Source organism: Cydia amplana, chromosome 2 (assembly GCF_948474715.1).
Source record: "Cydia amplana chromosome 2, ilCydAmpl1.1, whole genome shotgun sequence".
NCBI classification, from domain to species: domain Eukaryota; kingdom Metazoa; phylum Arthropoda; class Insecta; order Lepidoptera; family Tortricidae; genus Cydia; species Cydia amplana.
The window spans coordinates 12,429,258-12,447,109 of record NC_086070.1 but is presented as its reverse complement, the minus strand read 5'-3'; the positions used below and the strand labels follow the sequence as shown (position 1 = coordinate 12,447,109).

The 17,852-nt window shown below is 37.9% G+C and overlaps 1 protein-coding gene across 1 annotated transcript in view; it reads right to left on the bottom strand.

The window, feature by feature from the left end:
• Nucleotides 1-14,271, bottom strand: part of LOC134658707 (cadherin-99C) — a 238,510-nt gene extending 224,239 nt beyond the window's left edge. The window contains exon 1 of the mRNA XM_063514364.1: nucleotides 14,010-14,271. The gene's annotated coding sequence lies outside the window, so the exon portion shown is untranslated. The remainder of the gene's footprint in view (nucleotides 1-14,009) is intronic.
• Nucleotides 14,272-17,852: the final 3,581 nt, after the last annotated feature.

Sequence of the window (17,852 nt, the reverse complement as noted above, 5' to 3'; positions counted from 1 at the left end):
CGATTTTGGGGCGGTTGCGTGAAGTTGACCTCCCCACTTTTGTTTTTAAAAAAAATCGATGTTGTAGTCGGATCCTAACGATTTAATATACTGAACTAACGTGAACTAACGATGAACTAACGATATAGATATGCCATTTGCGGGCGCTCGATGTGGGGCGGTCAACTTCACGAACATCTCATGTTTAGCGGTAAATTTAAACTTCACTTTCCAATATAGTAAGAGTTACATTAAGATAAGTCTGCAACGATTTTGATAGCACACGCAGTGCAAGTGTTCTTTATACGTCATAATGTCGTAGAATCTTAACGTTTAAAATAACACATTTGAAAAAGTAGTCGATAAAGCAATCAAACATCGACAGATTATTAATATGTTGTAACATGACATCACTATTTTTGATCTCACATAGACAATTTACGCACACACTTGCATTTCATTTTTGGTCGCACTTTTGAAGATTGACAGTTGTTCTATTACATTTTATTTCTATGATATTAATAATAGTAATATCTGGGAGACCGAGCTTTGCTCGGTAAACATATAAAAACTCAAGAATTAGCGTTTTCCCAGAGATAAGACCTAGCTAGATCGATTTTTTGCCCCCGAAATCCCCCATATACCAAATTTCATCGAAATCGTTAGAGCCGTTTCCGAGATCGCCGAAATATATATACATATAAATAAATAAATAAATAAACAAGAATTGCTCGTTTAAAGGTATTAGATTATTAATATTAGAGGATAAAGGGGCAAAGTGAAAAACTGTGACAAATTTATAAAGCTAGAATGCCCCTACTCATCTGTATGTGTGTTTAGTTAGTATGCATCAACTATTGAAATTATTGTTAAAGTCGATGGTGTTCAACTTTCAATTCACTATTTGCAACAATAATCTTTGTTCCTAAAGTTAATCACACGGCTTAAGTCTATAATAGTTTGTTAAATATTAAAGGCATTCAAAAAGCTATTTGTTATCAAGTCCTCGGAGTCATTTATTAACCTTATCCACGCCGTGTCAAACACAAAAGCTGTCACTCAGACGCCACATCATTGAAGTGTCAAAACTGAAGTTGAACTTTATGTATATGCACGTAGGTCGATGTTGCTCTGTGGTCTGTGACCGATTAATCGGTCTTTGGCGTTGAACCTACGGTGCGGATATATCGGTCATTGGCGTCCAAAAGGTTAACCCCTGTAATTAAAAAACTTAGCAATATCCTGTTAAATATTTTCTATTCTTAACAAACACAAAATGTCAAAATGATAGATAGGACAAACACGATTAATGACAAACAGACATTTTTGTTTAAATGACTTCTAATATAAACCTCTTTCCCGAATTCTTACATAACCTAAGTATTACTTTGCCATTAGGTAACCTATGTAGGCAGTTGCTGCATCAACGGTAACTTGAATATCCATTTTAGACTAATACAATACAAACAAAATGTCATAATACATGATAATTTATCTCACTTGCTTTATAGTTGTGCGTTTTGTAGTTATATTCGGGCTTTACCTTATTGGGAAAGGAATGGTAATAGTTATGCTAATGACGATATACTATGAAATATTTATAGGGGTCTTTACACTTTGACTCCAAGTTCTAGTGATAATGATGCGGTTTAATATAATTCATGCAATATATTTGCTAACTATTCAATAAAGGAGACACATGGGTAAGCATAAGTGGATTAACACAACCAGCGCAAAACTATAAGAGCATGCATAAATAATGTTACGACCCCTTTTACTGCGATTTTGTGATATGAATGCTACATTTAGAATTAACTTACCACTAGCATTGCCACATGAAAATATGTATACCTAAAATCTTTAACTTAAGGCATTTTTTATTTCAGACATTGTGTGGCATCAAATGTTTAACCCAAGATGGTATTTATTTGTAAAGCCCATTTCACATTTGCTTTATGTGAGCAATCAATGTGTTTCAGAATACATTTCAGTACGAGTTGGTTCAAAATAAGGCACGTGGGCGTGGTGCCAATTGGCTAATTGATTTACGGAGATAATAAAATAAGTATTTCTTTCTTATTGCTTTGATTACATAAACGTGAATTCTCACGGTTAGATTGCCACAAAATTGGTTACGTAATTTGTACGATAGACACAGCTTCATCTAATTTATAGGAACAATAAACGTGCATTTATAATCAGATCGGACGTGTTTTTGACATTTAAAGCTATGATTAAATTATCAACTGTGTTGCCTTATCATTCGTTAACGTTAATATCACCGTTTCTATTATGTAATATCTATTTCTTATACATTCATACTTTATTCCAGTGAATGTTGCGTGTAAGTGGGTAAGACAAGGCAAGACAAGAAACACGCCAGATATATTCCTATCTAAAAGGAATTAATTGAGCTCTACTCAATATTAGACATATTCATTCCTAACTCCTCGCGTCAGCATTCAATAACACATCAACATCTAATGACAATGATTGACAACAAGGACACACAATCACTGCTAGAACAAGGCGGATGCTGAATTCTTTCACCATTATCAAACCACTTAATAATAGACGTACGTACGTAGACCTGGGTGCGTAAATAAAAACCAGTCCGACAATAAAAATATTTTTCTCAAAAACCGGCCAAGTGCGAGTCGGACTCGCGCACGGAGGGTTCCGCACCATCAACAAAAAATAGAGCAAAACAAGAAAAAAAAAAACAAGCAAAAAACGGTCACCCATCCAAGTACTGACCCCGCCCGACGTTGCTTAACTTCGGTCAAAAATCACGTTTGTTGTATGGGAGCCCCACTTAAATCTTAATTTTATTCTGTTTTTAGTATTTGTTGTTATAGCGGCAACAGAAATACATCATCTGTGAAAATTTCAACTGTCTAGCTATCACGGTTCGTGAGATACAGCCTGGTGACAGACGGACGGATGGACGGACGGACAGCGGAGTCTTAGTAATAGGGTCCCGTTTTTACCCTTTGGGTACGGAACCCTAAAAATGGACGGCAAAGTCGACGTTGCCGGTTAAAAAATAGGTCGTGAAGTCCGTAGTTTATGGTCATTCAAAAATTTAAGAAGTTAAAAACAATGCAGTCTCGATTTCGGGACTGCAATGTTGCATACAAATTCCATTATTTAACTAGTTCCAAACTTTTTAAAAGTTGAAATGGCCATATCAAATGAAGGCATACGTCCATTAAACAGCCAAACAGATGATTAGTACTTATTATTATAATGTTGGTACTGCGACTATTTAGGTGTCTCAAATAAGTTGGCGTATTTTCAGCAGAAAAATACACTTCTATTTTTTTTAAAGGTGGCAAAGCAAATTTTTTTAATGGTTTTTGGTGGTTGGTTTTTTCTGTGAAAATTAGAACGTTGCTTCTGTAAAACATTTCTATTTCTTGCACAATTTTTGAGAAAAGCGCTATATAAGACTCGGCTGGAAGGCTACTTGCTGGCTTCGGATTCAATTAAACGGCCTCCCAAGGTCGTCCGTTTAAAACGAATCCTCAGCCAGCAAGTAGCTACTTCCGAACCTCGACAATAATGTACTATTACAATTCTTCAGTGAAAAGATTGATATCAAATATACCGTCCTTTCTCCTTTATTAAATGCTCGTCAAATAAGCCTAAAAAATCTATTGGTAGTAACCAAGCAGGTGGCTAGACATTTCAGACAAGTAAAAGTACGTCCTCACTCCGCTTTTTGTCCTCGCTACGCGTAAAGGTCGACAACTATCTCAACACCTATCTCGCTTTTGTCTGGGTATACCACGCCGTGCCACTATTGAAAAACGATCGATTCTCACTTTATGAACTAAATTGACGGAGATTTATGTAATATTCAAAGGGTTATAACATTGGTGGTTCTTTAAGGTCTAAAGAATTATTAAAGCTTGTTAACCGAAGTCTTCAGTCTTGTCAGGCTTTAGTTCTGATAAGTTGGGTCGTATATAGTTTTTGCGCTTACAAGGCAATATCGGAATTCTTGTGTTACATTAGAGATACATACAGTGGATCTTCAAGAGCATATTAAAACAATTACAAGAGACTTGAGAGATAATAGGCCGTGTTCGTACGAGAAATGTCATGGCGTGAAAAAAATATACAAGTAACCGTATCCACAAAAAAAATTCGATCTGTAAACAAGGTAAGTTTTTTCAAATCAAGCTGCTAAAAAAATTATAATAAAGTACCAACACTACAATCAAATAGAGTAGTGATGAGATACAATTTTGCCTCGTCAATGTTATGATTTAGAAAAGTTTGCAAGGGTCCGCTGTGCTGGTAATTTTATGGAGATAATGGGTAGGAATATAATAGCCACGCCGACATTAATTTTCTGGGTGCGACAGGAAGCTAGTCGTGAAGCTTCTCTCATCTGCAGAAAACTAATTTTACGTCTGATTCTATGAAATTAAATTAACTTCCTAGGTAATTTACTATTATGGCCATCACTGCAGTTGGAAGTAAAATAGCTAGTTAATAAATATTTGTTTTGCTTAAGTAAAGAAAATATACGAAACCGTTGCTGGTTTTCAATGGTATAATTATCTCTTTTCCGTTTCAAGAAGTCATGGTAACTAAAACCATGGGCAAGTATTCTACAAACCGGTCCCTCTAATTTACATTTCTATTACACCCAAAGAGATCCAGTAAGTACCTAAACGACACGGCATCGCCACTCGCATTTCATAACTTGATGTAAAGTTGGTCGTACCACCTACGAGAAATATTTATATTGTGACCTTATAAGTCGAAAATAATTTAAGTAACAACATTTCTAGTCATTGTTTGTTGCCCTAAACGATTACGTCAACCGCATTACATGGTCTTTTAAGTCACGCGAAATGGTTAATATCTGTGTCACTACGCCGTTCTAAGATTGCAAATTTTTACAATACCTACCTACTCTAAATTGACGTGAAGAGAAAATACGTTCGTTCATTGTATTTTCCGGTACCTTAGAGTTTAAGGAACTGAACCTTGCACACTGATTTGACATCTATTTGAACACAATATTTTAGGTTTATCAAATTAGCCTACCTACCCACCTAGTAGGTCAGATCGATTTTAACGTTAAAGAGATGTATAAAATATTCATCTAAATTGAGATTACTTGGTTCGGATTAGAAAATTTACTGACAATCTTGTCTTGCCCTGTTTACATTCCAAAGATTTCCTTAGAATTGCGTCACAAACTGAAATTATATCACAACTGACATTTGTTAAGAGCATTGTCGACCTCGTCAGTAAGGCCTCTCCTAGGAACCATGGCATGGCATGTTCGCTAACATAAACGAGAGATTTATCGAGCACAACCAAGCACAGAAGTTAGGTTGTGTTGTGCAATTCAGAGACATTACATTATGATTATTCTCCGTTTATGAACTTATGTTCTTACAGCTCTACGGTAATCATTAATTTATATGGTATCTTTGTTACACTTAATAAAAAAGTTAAATTTATATTTTTGTCGAAGCTATTGCCTTTATACACGATGCAGAGGATATATAGAACTAGCAAAAAGCAGAGCTTTGTAAGGGCTCGCGGAGTTTTTCTACCTAAACGTACCGGACCGCGACTTTGATCCAGTCCGAGGCTTGTTTCATGTTCGATCGAGTGGGTACGTAATATGTCCGTTAAGGACGCAGCTATAAGTGAGAGCAAGAAAGAAATATACCTACTAATTGGACCCCGGTCGCTGTCCGGTACGCCTGTCTGTTACAACTTTTACTTTGTCCATTAAAAACGTGTCCAGATGACAAAATCAAATTGCCGATATCCTCCACACGTAATATACAATTTCATTAGCGCTTATTACATCCTACACGGTGGCCCAGTACTTTTTGTAAGGAAGCCAACTGGCTTTCCTACATAATGTTGGGTCAGCGAGCCAATGTCCTTGAATTTATTTATGCGTCCACACCACACAATTGAGCGTAAAACTATCCCGTCTGGACACCTACTGGCGGTAATCATGCTTACACATAAACTTACGTATAATTTTCTCTCTCACGAGTAAGTGCTCATCAAGACGGGTGAGATGAGCAAAACAGTGTGTGCCTATGTTGCAACAAACGTGAGTTCCACTTCCACTAAATTCTGCCAGGGATCAGCTACAGCTCTATCGTGAGTATCTCCTAAGTGCTCAAAAAGACGAGTCGGATGACCAAAACAGAGTGTGCCTATATTGTATAAAACCCGAGCTCCACTAGGTACTGCCAGAGTTCAGCATCAGCTACCTTGGGTACTACTCTACCAAGTGATCATCATGACGAGTCGGATGTCCAAAACAGCGTGTGTCTATGTTGCACCAAACCTGAGTTCCACTAAATACTGCCTGGGTTCAGCTACAGCTCTATTTTGGGTATCTCCCAAGTGCTCAAAAAACGAGTCGGATGACCAAAACAGCGTTTGCCTATGTTGCACCAAACCTGAGTTCCAATAGGTACTGCCAGGGTTCAGCAACAGCTCTATCTTGGGTACTGCTCTCCCAAGTGCTCATTCTGACGAGTCGGATGTCCAAAACAGCGTGTAGCTATGTTGCACCAAACCTGAGTTCCACTAGGTACAGCCAGGGTTCAGCATCAGCTCTATCTTGGGTACTGCTCTCCCAAGTGCTCATTCTGGCGAGTCGGATGTCCAAAACAGCGTGTATCTATGTTGTACCAAACCTGAGTTCTACTAGGTACAGCCGGGGTTTAGCATCAGCTCATCAGCTCTATCTTGGGTACTGCTCTCCCAAATGCCCATCAAGACGTGTCGAATAACTGAAACAGCGTGTGCATATGTTGTATTAAACCCGAGCTCCACTAGGTACTGCCAGTGTTCAGCATCAGCTACCTTGGGTACTACTCTACCAAGTGATCATCATGACGAGTCGGATGTCCAAAACAGCGTGTGTCTATGTTGCACCAAACCCGAGCTCCACTAGGTATTGGCGGGGTTCAGCATCAGCTATCTTGGGTAGGTACTGCTCTACCAAGTGATCATCATGACGAGTCGGATGTCCAACCCAGTGTGTGTCTATGTTGCACCAAACCTGAGTTCCACTAGGTACAGCCAGGGTTCAGCATCAGCTCTATTTTGGGTACTACTCTCCTAAGTGCTCATCAAGACGAGTCGGATGACCAAAACAGCGTCTGCATATGTTGTATTAAACCCGAGCTCCACTAGGTACCTACTGCCAGGGTTCAGCATCAGCTATCTTGGGTACTGCTCTACCTAGTGATCATCATGACGAGTCGGATGTCTAACCCAGTGTGTGTCAATGTTGCACCAAACCTGAGTTCCGCTAGGTACAGCCAGGGTTCAGCATCAGCTCTGTCGTACTGATCTCCCAAGTGCTCATCAAGACGTGTCGAATTACTAAAACAGCGTGTTGCACCAAACCTGAGTTCCACTAGGTACTGCCAGGATTCTAGGTCATTTTGTTGAACTGCACACCGAGGTTGCAATTGGCGTGCAGTCGGCGTGCAGTTTCCATACAACTTGCAGTCGGGTTGTAGTCCGTCTGTGTCGGCCCTAAATCACTGAAGTTTGTATTTTGTTTTGTTTTGTAGTTTGTGTTTTGTATTGTGTTTGTGTTTGATTTAGGATTTAGGGCCGATACAGACGGCCTAATATGCTTATTTTATTTATAATTTTGGCAGTTCCAAGCAGGGATGTTGCGAATATCCGCATCCGCATCCGCAACCGCGGAACTTCCGCATTATTTTCAACATCCGCATCCGTATAAAATCGATGGGGATTTAATGCGGATGCGGATGTGGAACAGGTCGGACAGGAACGTCTTAGCATCGGCGTAAGTGCTAGACTGCTAGGTAATTTAGTCAATAACCGAAAAAACCTATTACAAATGAGCAGTCAAGCGTGAGTGGGACTTAATGTACGGAACCTTTGGAATGCGAGTCCGACTCGCACTTGGCCGGTTTTTTGAAATAAAAATTAGTAAAATGTAATATTTTACGTTTTTTATGGTACTATCTTGACATCCGCATCCGCATCCGCGGATGTGAGCCTTTAAAAATCCGCGTCCGCGTCCGCGGATGTCAAAAAATCGGCATCCGCAACATCCCTGGTTCCAAGCAATAGTAACACTAAAACTGTTTCTCGAACTGAAAATACGCGATTTAAGTTTGCTAACACAACATGTCATGACATGGCGTCACAGAACAGAACATACGAGTAAATTGACCTCCGCAGTGAATATACAGCAAGATTAAATGTTTCAGTATTTAGAGAAACTGGGTGTGTAATGTTTTTAATAACAACTATTTTCGAATTTTCATTTTGCATAATTCGAATTGCATAATTTTGAAAGCAGAAATGATTATTTAGTATAAAAACAAAATGAATAAGAACAAATTTCATAATTTCAGTAGTAATAATAATTTAGTTGCATAGTAATGTATTTGCATAACAGGCAATCAGTATAATGATCACTTTGTATACTATTTAATGCTCATAACGATATAATGTTCATAGAATATAAACGCCTACTGAAAATTGATAAGCAAAATATAAACGCCCCACTGCTGGGCACAGGCCTCCTCTCATGATCGAGACTAATCGAGAGGGTAATAAAGCGTATTATAAAATAAGTCGGTTCTGGCGCTTCGCCGGCCGCTGCCGCGGCACGCTCGCTTCGCTCGCTCGGCTCGCGCGCTGTAGGGTCGCAGTTCTACCTAACACTCCTCCTCGCTTCGCTCGTCGTCGTACCTAACGGCGACCTGCCTTAAGGTAGAATATGTATTAAAGTTGTTTTATAATTTATGTCATATATTATATGATGTCACCCGATCATTCGTTAAAATATGGTTCTACATTTTAATCATAATACTAACTGTATGTTATAACAAGTAAAATTATTCCTAATGATCGTTATAAACAACGTTTTTATGATCATAGAACATTCTGTAATTTAATTGTTATAACGAATAATATTATGGATTTTGTTTCTATACATTCTGTTTATTATGAGTTTTAAAAGTAGTTAAATGTAATTACGCAAAATGTTTGTATTAAAATTGAACGGCACCCAGAGAAACTTAATTGCTAAATTGGGAATAAAACCGAGCGAAGCGAGATGGGTCAGAATCCAAAATTTTAACCCTTTTTTGTATTCATCGTTGTTAGCACAATAGTACATTAGCACGAATTTTAATTCATAATTTTTCTAACAGATGGCGCTTGTAGTAATACAAAGTGTTATTCCTTTATTTTATTTTTTTTAGGTTTATAAAATGATATTTTTATGTTTGATAACACATCTAGACATGAATTTAAATTACTATGTTAAATTTCAAACTTATAAGTGCGATAGTTTTTCCGTAAAGTGTACCACAAGAATGCATAGTTTGTCGAATAGTGATAGGGCTCGCTTCGCTCGCCCTAATAAAAGGTAATTTATTACGAAAGGTGTGCTATGTTGACCTATGTACCTATTCCTAATAATTATTATGCTTTGAACAGTTTGAACTCATTACTTAAATTATTTTGAGTGGAATGTTTTGTGAAGTACCTACCTACTACTTGAATTGAAACTTTCATCCATATTTGAAACATATTTCTCTAATTTCAATTCAAATGATTGGTAATGGGGAGACTAATCGAAAAGCCAAACTTATTAGGTTAGGTTAGCGAATCGAAAAGCTGGTCAGGTGCTGAACTAAAGATAAGTAAGCGGCTCCGTTACAAGCAGCTAAACTAATTGGTAAGTACTGTACTAATCAATTAAAATTGCTGTGATATTTAACAGAAGACTAAGCGAAGGTCAAGCAAATATCGGCTAATCCTCTCCATCACTCTAATACTCATATTAAGTTGTGTACATTTTGCCTTCTATTTTTACAGAATAGAATCATCTGTAAAAAACGATCCGAAAAAAAATCTGAATCTTCCTTCACGTGTTTTTCACGTTTTGTTGTTTCCCTCGCGCTGTAGTACCGGTAACGTGTTTACTAGAGCCCTTTTTTTATTAATTTTATTAATTTTTATTTAATTATTTGGCAATTGTCGAAAAGGGCGCAAACCAAATTCCGGATAGATTTAGAAGATATTTGTACCAAGGCCACACTTAAATTCACAGGGCTGTCACATTGGATAAATTAAGTCCCTCGTCCCACTTACAAAGGCTGTTACATTCGGCCTTAGCTGCATTCCTTAACAGGTTCGAGCAGTTTAACAGTTTAGGTCTCAGATCTAACAAAGCGATTGCGACAACACATGATCACTCTAATTCTGAATTGAAATTCCGTCAATCCCAGTTGGCCTTTTAAAGTCAATCCCTTTCCTTTATTTACTGTGTTTAGCAGTGAATAGACTAGTGACTTATCTCGTAAATAACATGTTACTTGCTGTTTAAGTACAATTTAAGGTGGAGTAGCCTACTTGTTTTACTTACCTCAAATTAGTATTTGTCGCAAGACAGTTAAGGTAAGGTGGTTCACTTAAGGTGACAGTCCATTTCCAACCGCAGCTGCACTACTGTTCATTTTACTATGGAAATTGACAGTAACAGCGACGCGTTTAGTAGTGCAGCTGCGGTCAGAAACGGAATGTTACCCGAAATTCGTGCCCGAGGAGAAGTTACGTTTAATCCACGTTACATTTTATGAATTTAAACTCCAGTATAAGTTCTGTGACACATACATAAAATCACACATCATTTTAACTGGTCACTAAGTTTCGACATATTTACATTCTTCTTGGCACTTCAATAAACTTGTTATCTATATTTTTTTTTTATATGTTTTTGCTTTTAGTACAACATTGTAAAACCTATTCCATTTGAATACTACGACAAAATACCGTTTTAGCTATAAGATTTCTCGTTTGAATCGTAGGACGCAATAAGCGATATCTTAACTATCACAAGCATTGGGAGATATAAAGAAAAATTGTGGAGCTTCAAATGCCACGGGAATTTGAACCTTGTTACTTTGAACAATTTAGATAACACATATATTTTTATCGAAGCTTCTTGCTTTATATACGAAAAGGGTTGGTTCTTTTGCTTTCACTCGGCATTTTGATGCTATCTAGACCTGGGTTACCGACATAAATGGAGATTTGTGGGCTCGCTGGCCACAGATATTAATCGTATGAAATATTATGCTAGAAGTTTACTTTGTTACTGAATAATGGGATCTCCTTTTGTAACAAACACATAGTAGATAACTTACATGCTTTAAGTATTACATAGTTAAAGAAGTATAGGTAAGCACCATTGTTTTTAAAAGAATAAACAAGCGGACGCAGGACACGGATACCTTTTGTACCTAAGTATGCAAAACGAAACAAGCCGCGGTATTCGGAAAACAAGATCCGTTCTAGAGAAGAGAACGATACGTTATGTACTAGATACCAACTAGTTTAGATTTCAACTAGATATCTTTTGCAGCTGAATTCGGGCAACCAATGTCACTTTTACGTTAAATTATCGTTTTAAGATCGTTTCAAAATCGTTTTGAGATCTAAAAATACATAACGAGACGTTTTAGACATTGTGAAAATCGTTCAAGAGTAATATCTCGAGAATCGCGGAAATGTCAAATTTGACAGGCCAGATCTTAAAAATATCGTTGTCGTATCTTGGTGATGTCTAATAGATATCTAGTTCAAAATCCGAATCGGGCCCAAGGAGAAGATTTTGTAAGAATTTTAATGATTCGATAATGATCCACATCAAAAATCTTGAAACGAATATCTCTAATCTAACGAACAAAAATCATGCGTTACCTTACCCTGTGATTTATCAAACGATGCGTGACTAAATGTGACAGTGTTAGAAACGTATCTAATCACCCACATTGTTATTTAGCACGAAACCTATTAGATGGTAAGGTTAAGGAAATAGTGCAAGGCAAGGACGTCTTTTCAACTCAAGACCACAGTGTTCAGCACACAATGTTCAGCATTTAGTGCGTGGAATAATACATTCCGAATGTTTAGTCGCACTTTTCATTAGGTACTTACATATATTTACCGATAAAAAATAGGTACCTACCTACTAGTTAAGTATACATAGTAGATAGGTATACCTACTTATTATTATTACCTACTTAAATACATACATTGTTAACGTTTTTAAACATGCAATTACACGTTATTCAGCGACGCAGGTGTCCGACGGTTAAAAAGGTCAAATTTGAGAATAATTAATGTGTATTGGTATTTACAGGTGTTCATTATAACTGTTGAAGACTAAAATACGTAGCAGATAGGTATGCAATGCATGTGTGACTTTATTTATACCTACTCGGTATTAACAGACTAAAAAAAGGGAGCCTTATATTTTGAAGGCAAGCGTTCTGTGTACCTGTTTAGGAAATTAGAACCTAAATATTCAAATATTACATACATATATTGCAATTTTTATAAGGTACCTGTTATCATTTCTAATGTCTACTCAACTCAACACCTCAACCTCATTATAGCAACTAACCTGTTTCTCACGAAGTGATGACAATTGCACTAAGATAGGTACCTACCAAAAGTAGGTTCTTTAATGTGTTCAAGTAGTTAGCCCATCTATTGTCTGTACAAGTACAGAGGTAGGTATAGTCGTGTTCAGTACTTATTTACATAATGTAGGTAAGTGGGTAAACGACAACGATTCTCACGACGAATGACCAAGTTATTATTGCAACCTAGCTAAGTTGTCTAAGTTGCCTACCTAGGTAAGTACAGTCGCCATCAGATATATCGGAGCGGACGTGTAGCTCAAAAATATCTGAACACGCACTCTAGCGCCTTAAATAGGGGCGGGTTCAGATATTTATGAGCACCTTGGCCGCTCCGATATATCTGTTCGAGACTGCTGTAAGTACCTACTTATCCGACGACCGTTTAATGCAGAAAAAAATGTTGGAATTGACCGCTTCCCAAGCTTTCGCTTCGAAGCGATGAATTTTTCATTTTTTCCATTATTATAAAAAAATGTAGCATCGCTCACTCGCAGACTTATCTTCTTGAATATTCTTGATAAATATAGTTTAGTTGGGAGTTACTCCTTCAATATTACCGTCTATAAATTTAATGAGGGTTCAAAAGGGTGAAATTACACTAATTACACTTGCAGTGTAAAATACAGTGTCCTGATTAGAGAAGGTAGTTTAATCATAACTTCATAATAATTATAGGGTAAACCTACTCTTCTCCCGGCAGTCCCGGCCGGTGTCAGCCACGTTGACTGCTTCAGCTCTGCTGTTGACGGCGTTCCTGCTCGCGTGTGACTCGCGTAGGTTCGTAGCCGATCTTATTACAAAGACCCGTGCACACAACGGACAGGAAAGAACACCATTATTGTAATGACCGAATGGTCGCTGGTGGACGCGCTGAAAGCTCATCCCGTCCGAGATCTAGTTCCAAGCCCTCGTATCGACGGAACGCGGATCCGCGTAGGTACGAGGAAACTATTAGAAAAAAACCCGGCACACGAGAGGTTGAGACGACGGGATTCAAAGGCATAAGGTAGTATGGAGGCAAATATTTCTGATGCGAAAACTTAACTTCAGCTAATAAGGCAGCATCATCCATTCACATTCACAACCTACCTTTATTGTGGCACAGTGGCCACTTATGTTTGTTATCGTATGTTAATTTAATATCTGTAGTTACTCTCAAGTAGAACGAAGGCCCCTCTGTTCTTGGTTGGCTACTTCAGATAACTGGGAGAACGAACTGAAAATAGGTTAAAATAGCTGCTCGTGCTGTCTAATGCTGCTAATACGAAATGGGTAGGTACCCAATACCCAACCCACTAACCATACTAGTTTACACAATAAATTACTAGGGTTCACCTCCAGTCGGGGAATAAACATCTTGTCTTACACCCACTCGTTGGATTCCGTGTTGTAGGGCTTGTAAAGAAACAACCGTTCTTCAAGTTGTAAATGTAAGCCTAACTAAAGCCTACTCAATTGAGAGCAGCTGTAATAGGATTCTAATAAGTCGCGCCTCCCACGAACAGCAGCTACGTAAATAAAAGTAAATGTAAACTTTACCTTAACAGTTTAAATGGGTTTCCTAGCGGTCCACCTGCGGTACCGGGTTCGAGCGGAGGCTGCGGCGTCCCCCTCGGAATGTGACACCTGCGACCACAACCACACTCACGGTACAACACAATGATCACAAAACTGTCTTCAACAGTCGTTCCTGCACTTTAAACGCATTCGAAAAGCTGGCTGTTCATTTCCAACGTTCCAAAATTGTTTCGATAAAAAAAGTTTCGCGCGTTCACAGATAAAACAACAGCGACACTACACGTAGCGGCGTACGAACTCAAACTGACGTACGACTGAGTAGAGGGGCGAGCGAACGGAGATGCGATAGTAGCGACACCACACCTGTCGACGCGAGGGCGTACAACTCAAACCGCACCGCAAAGCAATGAAGCGAACTGAGAGCTACTAACTTACAACATTCATTTCTAGGATTATGCAACGCGGACAACGCGGTAAAGTTTAACCGGGTGCGGGCAGGAAGAAAATGTCGACGTGATTATGCGTTAACAAAGCGCAGCTGTTAATTGAAATTCTTGGCTCAAGTAACCGTACAGCAATTAAAATAATTATTTACCCTTATTCATTTTTTATTCATGTAGGTATTTACTAGTAATTAGTTTATTTAATTTTTATAAATTAAGTAGGTACATATCCAAATATTTAATTTCAGAAGACCATAACATTAATATCGATGAACCAGAAGAAGAGAAGTTTCAATTACTCTTGACTTGATCACTAAAAAAAATAACCGATCAAGTTCGCTATAGGTAACGTTTTCCTTGAAAGTCTTTACTAAACTTTCCTTTCACGCTTTTTTTTCATATTTTTTGGACCCATGGTTCAGGATACAAATGACGCAATCTTTCAAAGCAATTATTTCCGAAAATACGAGATTAACGAATATGGTTCTTAAAGACCCAAATCGTTTTGAAAGCGACCGAAGCGAAATAAAAGTCATCCCCAGTTTTCGTGTAGAGGACCCATCCTGTTTTTTTTTTCTAGTTTTTATTTTAAAATTTTGTTGGCGTAACTTGATTTATATTATCCATGCTAAATTTCGGCTTTCTAGCACTACACACTCACAATCTTACGGTGTCGCACGGTAATGCACCGAAGGACTGGTGTTGTTTTGTTAAAAATGATTTCCCGTTTATGTACTGTGTTCATATGAGTAAAATTGGAACTATCAATTCAGAATGTTATTTATTTTAAGATGTCTTACAAAAATTTAGATCACATATGACCAATTTTTTTTTTTATGCCAGATAATTTCCCCGTAAATTGATATTGACGACAATAGTAGTGATACTGTCGAGCAATGAATTAGAGCTGTTGTGATTTGTGTTTTTGATGTTTGGGATTGTTCTGTTTTCACATAAATTTGAGAGTATCCGCCAGATGGAGGCGATGATTATTGGAGTGTATCCGTTAGATAGCGGCGATGATTACTGATGATTATTTTTATTTAGTCGTTGCTCGATGGACTATTTTTAAATAGAGAATTGAGGATTGTTAAAGTAATTTTGAACAATTATTTTTTCTGGTTGGATTGATAACAAAGTTTGATTTTAATAGTAATTTGAGTGAGAACCAAATTGTTGGTCAGGAATGACCGAGCGATGAGATACTGTGCTGTATGTTTTGTTTCAGTATCAAATGCATACACCCACACACGAGGACGTGTGTAACGCAGGACGGCCGTGTCGGAGCGAGACACCAGAAAGACGTATTGCAGCATTACAGTTCATAGTTAGACGCCCCCCGTATAAAGTCGATTAGCAATGTTTGGCTACGTATTATTTGCTTGTAACGAAATAATGAAGCTGCGTAGTGAGTAACGCCACCATCTATTGGCGTATTATTGAACTAAGATGACAGGTAGAAGGCTTTGGAACGTCAAGAGTTGTATCTTGAGTGAACAAACTGGCATTTTTGTCGTTATGTTGGTAGACTGGTCAGGCAGGTTTACCAACTTGAATTGGAGGCGGGAGCGGTTGGCTCCGCCGCTGGAACTAGCTTCCTTCTTCTTGATCGGACCGCGCTAGAGATCGGACGTTAGCCAAGCTCGTGCCTAATTCGCTACGTTCCTGAAGGCTTACACCTGAACGATTATTCTGAAAGCTTATAGATTCTCACGTTGTTTAACCGTTTAGCTAAGTGTTTTATTCCAAGTGTTATTTTGATTTCTTATGTGCCATTAGAAGCTTACTTTTGTAAAATAAAGAAACTATGTGTTGTTTTGAAAAGATGTGTCCCGCCGAGTTTGTTGCCGGGTTAAATCTTCTCGGGTCAGAGGTGTAGGGTTGGAGCCGGTGTAGTTTGACTTAAATAAAGATTTGAACGATTTCATGTGATCTTTTTATTTTTATTGAATCCGATCCCATCGTAAGATCGTTTAGTTATTTTGATTATTTAGTAGGTACTGAAATAATAATAGGCACTAGTATGGTGGTTAATGAGTCCGAATGTTTATTTCATGCGTTGGTAGCATACCTACTATTTTGGCTGTGAAGTAATACATCTAGGTACTACCCCCACGCGCCCACCGCCATTATTAATATTTTTATGGATATATAATTGTTTCGTATATTTATACATGTATATGCCTTTGCACCTAATGCATCGCATCGTATTTTAGTTATGTTTCTAGGGTTAGCTACTTCTTTTAAGTCTCGCCGTCATGTACAATTTATCTTAGTTTGACTACCATTTCATAATGTATCTCTCGGTTACTTAAAGGTTAGCTGGAAGAGATCCCTTAACGGGATAAGTTCGCCTTTGTACACATTTACTGGATTATCTCTGTGTTATGTACTTGTTTTGTGCAATAAAGTGTTTACTACTACTACTACTAACGCTAGATGGCGTTTAACCTCAAATTATACATAGTGCTGCAGACATTTTGCAATAGTGATTGAGTTTTCACTTCTGCCGGCACTCCCTGAGTGCAACCCGTTGTTTTTTTTATTCCCCACCGTAAATTTAGTATAGATGGTCAAGCAGATCTTGTCAGTAGAAAAAAGCGAAGCGATTTGAAAAATGTAGGCGCGAAAGGATATCGTCCCATAGAAAATTCGAATTTCGCGCTTTTTTTTTTACTGACAAGATTTGCTTGACCAGCTTTATGTATTATGGTGGGCAACAAATTCGACCAATCATAGTGTCGCATTGCCTATGTTTTGACCCTCACGGAGGCACGCGTATACCACTTCTATAGGATCCTACCTTCTATGCATTTTATAATTCGCCCGTGCGTCTCGCTCGCGCCAATACTTGTAGGTACCTACGAACAAGTACAAGTGAAATGCACGCGCGAATACAAAATGCTATCATACATCACTACATAGTATAAAACAAAGTCGCTTTCCGCTGTCCGTCTGTCCCTATGTATGCTTAGATCTTAGATCTTTAAAACTATAACGCAACGGATTTTGATGCGGTTTTTTTTAATAGATAGAGTGATTCAAGAGGAAGGTTTATGTATAGTTTGCTAACCCGTGCGAAGCCGGGGCGGGTCGCTAGTATATCATAAAAATACATATATCATTATGATATCAAAACAAAATGTAAGTACATTTGATTTATTGGCTTCCGCCGCTTCCGGGTCTCCGCCAAAGGATTATTTTATTAGTAGCACTCTTGTAGCACTTCAATGCTTATCAATACTTTAATATAATCTGGCAAACCAATTTGTCAATAACAAAATTGGTAATAAAGTAATATTTAAAAATATTTTTCACAAAAAATAGATCACACCTCTATCTTGTCATTTTTTTAAATGAATGATTGCTGCTAGGTGCTGACAAGTTGGATTACCAAACTGTTTCATCGATATCGATAAAA